General features: G+C 42.8%; 2 long non-coding RNA genes across 3 annotated transcripts; both read left to right on the top strand.

Annotated features, from left to right (window-relative positions):
• Positions 1-978: 978 nt before the first annotated feature.
• Positions 979-2,411, top strand: LOC125537595. Of its 2 annotated transcripts, XR_007295994.1 has the most exons (3): positions 1,064-1,648; positions 1,731-2,140; positions 2,232-2,411. It is a non-coding gene; the product is annotated as an uncharacterized LOC125537595 (long non-coding RNA). The 2 variants fall into 2 exon arrangements; XR_007295993.1 differs by having other exon boundaries at positions 979-2,140.
• Positions 2,412-3,121: 710 nt separating this feature from the next.
• On the top strand, positions 3,122-6,498 carry LOC125537596. The gene is made up of 2 exons (XR_007295995.1): positions 3,122-3,677; positions 5,959-6,498. It is a non-coding gene; the product is annotated as an uncharacterized LOC125537596 (long non-coding RNA).
• Positions 6,499-8,780: the final 2,282 nt, after the last annotated feature.

Here is an 8,780-nt window from a genome sequence, read left to right as displayed (position 1 = left end):
ACCTGACGGTAGCAGGGAGACACCCGCCAATGTTGAAATCTACTCCCTCCCTTTGATTAGGTTATCTCATGAAGTTTTAAAAAAATGGACTACTAATGCAAGATTAGTGGTCTTCGAAAGGATTGATTCATTAATTATAGGTCTCTCACTCTTAGCGACAATCTTGAAATTTGGTATTGCTCACAATGTGGCTAAATTTATATTGAAGCGGCCATTACATGCAAAGCCAACAATTTTATCTAATCCAATCACACATGCTAGTCCAAATCCGTTTAATTCCTTCGCTCCATATATTGCTTAGTTATTGATGTCGTTTCCTGATTTCAACGCAATTTAAAACATACATAAATTGATATATTCTCGTGCAAAGAATCGAGGTGGGCTGTTTTAATTAAAAAATGAACCTTTTTAGCGTAATCACATGCTAGGTCAGCTTGTTGGGGCCTTTGGAACAGAAGGCCCTCCCTCGGCGAGCTACTCCCTAACTGTTTATACACATCGCTATGTAGCCTATTGCCATGAATTTGGTCAGAGTCGAGGAATCGGGACAAAGTGAGAGGAGAGCATATAGATGACAGGCGGGACATGGTGAGATGTGATGCCGATAGGGACCAGCGGGTTGTGCGAGACGGCCTTCTGCCCAGCGGCCGGCGCCGAGAAGGAAGCGTCGATGACGGGCGCTGACCAGTCTTTGCGTATTGTGGGCTTATGGTCCAATTTTGAATTTTCCATATCAACGTGATTTTTTCTCTGATTGAGGGATTCGTAGTATCAACATGTTTATGCTTCTTTGGATTCCAATGAATTTGTAATATACGCTTCTTTGGATAAGAAACATTCAAAGTTACGGCCTAGTGATTTCCATCCTCAAATGCAATCACACACGTAGAACGGACGCCATGAGACGCATAACGCCACATACACAACTTTGGATAAGCACGCATCCTGCCAGTAATCCAATATGCTTCGCCGCCCGCGTATGTACCACACGTCGCACACGATGTTGACTGGACAGAGCCTCCGCATGCCAGCCACGCACACCATGCCCACGAGTCACATACAGTCTGCACAGCCGCCACGAATCCGACATAGCCGCCGATGCTGCTGGAAAAGAGGATGACCCCGTCCCACCCATCTGGCTCTCTCTCACATCTCACCCACCCACCACATCTCTCTCTTCTTGGAATAATGGCGGCTGTAGCATCTTTCACTGCCTTGCCTCCTCCACCACTCCTCTCCCTTCTTCCTCCATCTTCCTCCTCTACGTCCTCCCCTCCCTGCCACGAAACTCTCCCCCTCTCCCGCCTCCCTCTTCTAACAATTCTCCCTGTCGCCGCAGGTTTTGCCACCAGGACTCCATGAGAAGATTGCGGCCGCGGGGTGTCCAGCCAGGGTGAGCACAGCAACAACACCGGCAGTGCCGCGCTGGGCCATGTAGGGAGAGGTGAGGTCCGGTAGGTGCACAGTAGCAAGGAAAGCACAGCAACAGCAGCACTCCATTTTCTCTTTCCTTTTTTTCTTGATTAATTGCTAGTTTCCTTTTTTCCTGATTAATTGCCAGCCTATTCGCACCGTGACAGATGGAGTAGTTTCCACTGATGTCCCTCCTCCTTTCCTCGATTTAATTGTCAGATGCATTGATCAGCAGGTTTTGTGGAGTTAATTCTTTCTCAAGGCTTGTTGAAAGGCAATTTGTAAACCTATATAAATAGGTTGAATTTGGTTTGCAGAATCGGTGTGAGACTATTAAGAAAACGAACCCGGCTGAATATATGTATCTCACTTGGAAGGTGCCTCTCTGCCAGATCGTAGGTCATGGGTTCGAACTCTGCTATCTACTATCTTTTGCTACTCGCTCGGTCCAGGACAGATGAAAGTAAAATATTAGTATGATTAGTATTCTTTTAAATCTCAGCCGTCGATCTTTGTGGTTAACAAAAAATCAATGGATATAAAGAGACGACATATGGAGAACTATGAAAGCCTCCGTCTTTTAATATTAGGTATAGATTATATCACAATACTTATGTTGTTTCTTTCTTATTTTATAACGTTTACATGAAGAGGGAGAATGCCGGCAGCTGGAATTCTCAGCTAGAAAAGGATCAAATATTAGAGACCTATTCTGCACAACTCCAACGTATCTACTTTTCCTAATGCTTTTCCTCTTGTTTTGGACTCTAATTTGCATGATTTGAATGAAACTAACCCCGGGCTGGCGCTATTTTCAGGAGAACTACCATGGTGTTGTTTTTGTGCAGAAATAAAAGTTCTCGGAATGGAACAAAACTTTGCAAGGATTTTTTATATCAATAAAGAGAATTTTTGGAGACAAGAGTCACCTGAGGGGGGCACCTGGTTGGGCACAACACACTAGGGCGCGCCTGCCCCCCCCCCCCAGGCGCGCCCAGGTGGGTTATCCCTACCTGGTGGCCCCGTAGACCCTGAAACCGACGCTATAAAATACTATTTTTTTCAGAAAAAATCAGGGAGAAAGAATTATCATGATCCATGAGATGGAGCCGCCGTCACCTCCTATTCTTCATTGGGAGGCCAGATCTAGAGTCCGTTTGGGGCTCCGAAGAGGGGGATCTTCATTCTTCGTCATCACCAACTCTTTTCCATCGCCAATTCCATGATGCTCCCACCGGGAGTGAGTAATTCCTTAGTAGACTCGCTAGTCGGTGGGGAGTTGGATGAGATTCATCACGTAATCTAGTTAGTTTTGTTAGGGCTTGATCCCTAGTATCCACTATGTTCAGAGGTTGATGTTGCTATGACTTTGCCATGCTTAATGCTTGTCGCTTTAGGCCCGGGTGCCATGATTTCAGATCTGAACCGTTTATGTTATCACCATTATATACATGTTCTAGATCCGATCTTGCAAGTTATATTCACCTACTACGTGTTATGATCCGGCAACCCCGGAGTGACAATAGTCAGGATCACTCCCGGTGATGATCGTAGTTTGAGGAGTTCATGTATTCACCGTGTGTTATTGCTTTGTTCCGGTTCTCTATTAAAAGGAGGCCTTAATATCCCTTAGTTTCCATTTCGACCCCGCTGCCACGAGAGGGTAGGACAAAAGATGTCATGCAAGTTGTTTCCATAAGCACGTATGACTATTTACGAAATACATGCCTACATTATATTTATGAACTGGAGCTAGTTCCGTATCGCCCTAGGTTATGATTGTCATATGATGAATATCATCCAACAAATTACCAATCCAATGCCTATGAATTTATCTTATATTGTTCTTGCTAAGTTACTACTGCTATCATTACTGTTGCACTTGCTACAAAAAATATTGCTATCACTGTTACCGTTACTATTGCTGTTGTCACTACTATCAAAACTATCATATTACTTTTCTACTGATCACGTTGTTGTGGATAATTAATCTTCAGGTGTGGTTGAATCGACAACTCAGCTGCTAATACTTGCAAAAATTCTTTGGCTCCCCTTGTGTCGAATCTATAAATTTGGGTTGAATACTCTACCCTCGAAAATTGTTGCGATCCCCTATACTTGTGCGTTATCAAGACCTTTTTCTGGCGCCTTTGCCGGGGAGCATAGCTATATTTGTTGAGTCGCTTTGGATTATTATCAATTTATCACTATGAAGAATCTGAAGGATGCTAAGACTAAGATTTATCCCTCTAAGACGAGGGGAGGTAAGGAACTGCCATCCAGTTCTGCTTTAGATTCACCTTCTGTTATAAGTAAACTTGCAACACCACCACATGCTATTAATCCTAATATTTCACAAGTTATTGATGATGCTACTTCTGTTATGAATGATACTTATGATGATGCTAGTACCTTGCTTGATGATAATGATGTGCCACTTGGTGATTTTCTTGATGAACAAATTGCTAGAGTAATTCAACATGATGTTGTTGAATCTGATGATGAGCTTGAAACTGAAAATCTTGAAACACCTGCTAGAACTATCCTTCCTAGATATGCATTGCCTAAGGTACCGGAAGGTTATGTTATAAATGAGGAGACAACTAGACATATTCTTGCATGTAAGGATAGAGATGATCTAGAGAAATTATTATGGACTAACCGATGCGTCTAGGGATTTCCTAGATAGTTGTGCTAGTTGTGTTTTCAGGGAATGAACTGTTGGGCAAGCTGAAGAATTATTGAATAACATATTGAAAAATTATGATGATTGGACTCTTCCTGAACCACCACCTAAACCCACTCCGAATAAGAGGGGTATATTATATCTCAGTCCTGAAGATATGCAAGAGGCAAAGAAATCTATGAAGGAAAAAGGTATTAAAGCTGAGGATGTTAAAAATTTACCTCCTATTGAAGAAATATATGGGCTTAATACACCACCACTACCTAAGGTGCTAGAGGTAAATTCTCTAAGAAGATCAATGATAATGGCAATCCTCACAATATGCACCCTAGCCAATGCCTTTATGAGTTTGAAAACTACATTAGAAAACAAGATCACTTCAATGCAAATGTTATGAACCAATTGAAATACAACTCTGATATGATTGCTCGCTTGAGTGACTTGTTATTTAGAATCTCAAATTATGTTAGACATGTTGGAAAGCATGCTTCTATGGTACAAACCCAGTTATAACAAGTTGCTAAATCTCAAAGAGAGTTGCTAGATGAAATGAACAATAACATACATGATTTTGCTATTAGAGTTGCAACTAGAGGAGGTATAATGACTCGGGAACCACTTTATCCTAAGGGACACCCAAAAAGAATTGAACAAGACTCTCAAAGAGCTAACACCACTGGTGCGCGTTGGTGCTATACAAACGGTTTTTAACCCCTTTCCGCAATGGCATTTGGGACCATCGCCAAGTGAGTGTGGGCGATAGGGTGTCCTTCCCACATGACCCAGAAACCGTCGAGGATATGGAGCAGTGATCCAGAGGCCTTCCAAAATGTAATCGTGTGCGATGCAACACACACTAAATTCTTTCGCACGTGTGGTATCGGTGATTAAACATTTCTAATGACGTAGTGAAACAATATGGTCTGTCGTAATGAACCATTTGGGAAATAGTATGTCAGGCACATGGGCCAACATATGAATTGTGTGCGATTTGTGCCCCATCGCACATGAGTTTTCTGCATAACCCGTGTGCCACGCAAGACTCCATTGCATATGTTTCCCAACAATTACCGTTTGCGATAATGTTCTATAACAAACGGTTCAGGAGCCCCTTCGTACACATACAAGTGCTGCAGACCGTTTGTGATTTGTTGGGTATCACTAACGGTTGCCGCAAGAGTGAAGTGTGCTTTTCGTTTGGGATCCCACATGTTTCCTGAAAAATTACGAGTGGGATTGTATTTTACATTGGGCACGGTTTACTCCGAGTTCTCGTGTGCGATAACGCGATATCACAAATGGTTCCTGAGACTCTACGCACACATAGTAGCACTGCAAATCATTTGTGATCCGCTGTGTATCACCGACGGTTCCGCTACGATTGACGTATGCTTTCCGATGTGGATCGCACACACTCTTTTAGTTGAACCGTGTGCGGAGCAATTGCCAGGTTAAAACAAAAATATCCCATTTTGAATCGACATGCAAAAAGAAAATTTGACACAATATTCCATTGAACAAATAAACAAAAATATCACATTTTGAATCGGCACGCAAAAAGCAAATTCGCCACAATATTCAATTGAACAAAAAAACAAAAACATCCCATTTTGAATTGGCATGCAAAAAGAAAATTCGCCACAATATTTAATTGAACTAATAGTGTCCACAGGAAGAACATTCATCAGATTTCGCAAAAATTGCAATTGAACACATGGTAGCTAAATTCCAATGATTTGTCCACACATATATGCATTACATAATTAATCATAGTGTACGAAATACGAAGACCTCATCATATGGAAAACAATGGATCCATGCGTATATGTTTAGCAGCTAACTCTTACTCAATGTTTCAGGAGAAGGCATGCTGAAATATTCATTATCACTAGTGGGATTGATGTAGCGATCCAGGAAGAAGTCGCTGATAAATCTCTGAACCATGAGCAATTCACCAGCCATGAGCCGTTCAGGGGTCCTCGGTGTTAATATGAGTTGCGGTATTTTAAAGATCAGAATGTGCCATATGAGTGGAGTACAAGATATTAATTAAGATAGACTTACTGGTACTAATTCTCTAGGATCGTCACAACTATCAACAAATTTGCAGATGGAGATCATGTGTCTGCAAACATAATATCCACAAAGGTTGGTCCCTGCTTCTTGCTAAGGACACTGAAATTTTTTGTACAGAATTAGTCATGTATTTGTCCTGTTAGGAAGAACTTAACCGGTGTTAGATGTATTATTTTTTCTTTGCACAAAATAGAAAGAGGTTTATTTAGAAGCTTTAACATTTGACTAGTGTAAGGAAAGGTATTTGCAGACTGTTGGATAACTTTCCCAAAATAACGGATTTCGGTGTGTTACCGGAGAAATGATCTTGTGCTGCACGGGTAGTTCCCTCTTGAACAGGTTCCTTGGTTTAGTTTTCCACAACGCGAGCACATTGCAAATGATGATGAATTTTGACAACATCAATTATTGAACCAGATATGAATGCAAATTAATTTCAATATCATAGAATTCAATACCTATTCATGAATTGCTGAAGATGCGTCAGATCCTGAGCATTTGTTGAATCTCTGAGAGAATCGATGTAGTAAACTGTGTTCCTGTTTGGAACAATGAATACCAATATCCATTGATTGCTACATATTAAGAAAGCCATGAACTTACGAATTATCTCGAAATCTGAAAGACAATAAGTGTATGTGTGGTTGTTTACTTGACTTACCATTCATGATATGGCCAGAGAAATGATTCTGCATGGGACGTGTTTTCGAAGAGACGGACGACCGTGTTAACGGCCTAGTCCCATAGGTCCTTACCATGTATTGTTGTGCCATTTTCTAATTCAGGATCTATGAAATACATACTCTCCCTTTTTATTCTCTGCGCGTTCAATCCCCTCAGAGGAATAAAATGCAGTTAGATGTTTATCATTTATAGCCTTGTATGGAGAAGTTGATCAGAGTTTGTTAAGTACTTAAAAAATTAGGCATCCAAAAAGAGTGGCATCGAGCAGGTTGAAGTTGAAGAAGAGATGTAAGTCCTCGAAACTCACATCGATGGAACCAGCATCATGTCGGAAATGATCTTTGTTGTAGTGGACTAGCAAACCATGATGACCTACTAACATTAGATCCATGCAATATTCATGTAACTCGCGGCAACTGGAGCTGCACTCATCAAAGTATTCGCCAACAAGAAATGGCTGGCCATGGACGTAATAGTGTGCTTGAAGTACGTCTGCTTTACTTTTAGCAAGCAACAAACGTACTTCTTCATCATCCATGGCATCAGAAATAATATTACTCCCCGATTCAAACAAGCTGTTGTTAATTTGGTTCTGGGCGATGAGTGCTTTAAGTAAGAGGCAATCGTTCTCTTTCCTCTTCACTTTCCCGCCGTGCTTCCTTGGGGGTGTATCCTTTTTGGCCACTTCCTTCTTGGTACTTGAAGCATTTCTGGCAGAACGTCTGGTTGCCTGCAAGGTAGACTACTGAGAAGATGGTGAAGCTTGGACGGACTGCTTAGCAGAAGGTTTATCTATGTCGGGCCGCTGAGCTGGCGGTGCTGCTGTGACGGACTGCTGGGTTGTAGGAGCAGAGGCATCGGACTGTTGACCATTTGTTGAAGCTATGTCGGGTTTCTGCGCAGGTGGTCCAACTTGTCGGTGTGCTGAGGAGGCCATGCCAATGCGTTGGTTTGCTGAGCAGGAAGTGCTAACGCATTGGTATGCTGATCACGCGACTGCGGACCGACGGACTGATGAGCAATCAGTTCTGGACCTACAGACTGCTAAGCACGCGGTTCCGAAGCATCAGACGCTTAGCAGTCCATTCCACCAGGTTGGTCTGCTGAGCATGTGCTGCAGCTGGGTCTCCCCCCGCTACTTTAGCGGCCGGCATCTGAACCGGTGGTGTGTCTTCAGCAGTTGTAGGCCTTGCCATTGGCTGCTTTGGGGCGGAGGATGACATGGCCTGTACGCCACAAAGTCGAACCGGCTAATCACAGGTTGATGCATCAGCCTGCGAGAGCTGTTGTGGCAAGGAGAGCGTCACCGGTTGAGGGGCGACATTGTTGCTCTTGGCAGGGCTTCAGGGATCTTATCGATGAACTCTATTTCCTTTTCGTGGCCACTGGATGTGATGTAACAGTGTTTCTCCCAAGGTCCTTTGCTCATCGAAGTCTCCTAGGACATTCTTCAGGGCAAATTCATTGAATACAGGCTTTACTTCAGTCATGTAGCACTTCACACAGCTTGGCTTCAATGGCACATTGTCCAACAAGAGGCCATCTTCCAAGAAGGGTGGGCAAACCCAGGCTATTGCACATTTTAATGTACCTTCATAATGTGTAAGCACACCCTTCAGTCTATCTTTCATTCCAGATAGATCAGATATAACATCATCACGAGCAGCTGCAGTCTCAGTGTCGCTGGGGTCAGCTAATGCACAGCTACTCTTGTGTAGTGTTGTCGCGCAATAATCAGCATCCTCCATGCCCGCCTCCCCTACCATCTGCTGGCTATCTGTCAGTGTTAGAGTCTTCTGCATCATCATTGACTCCTCAACATCCTTTCGAACAGCTGGATAAATCTCCTTCCTCAACCTTTTATACATTGCATTCTGCTTCATTTCACTCCTCGCTTTTTTCATGTTGAGCATCTCTTCTT

The sequence above is a fragment of the Triticum urartu genome, chromosome 2 (assembly GCF_003073215.2).
Source record: "Triticum urartu cultivar G1812 chromosome 2, Tu2.1, whole genome shotgun sequence".
NCBI lineage: Eukaryota > Viridiplantae > Streptophyta > Magnoliopsida > Poales > Poaceae > Triticum > Triticum urartu.
The sequence above is the reverse complement of the archived record's forward strand: the minus strand, read 5'-3'. Positions and strand labels throughout refer to the sequence as shown.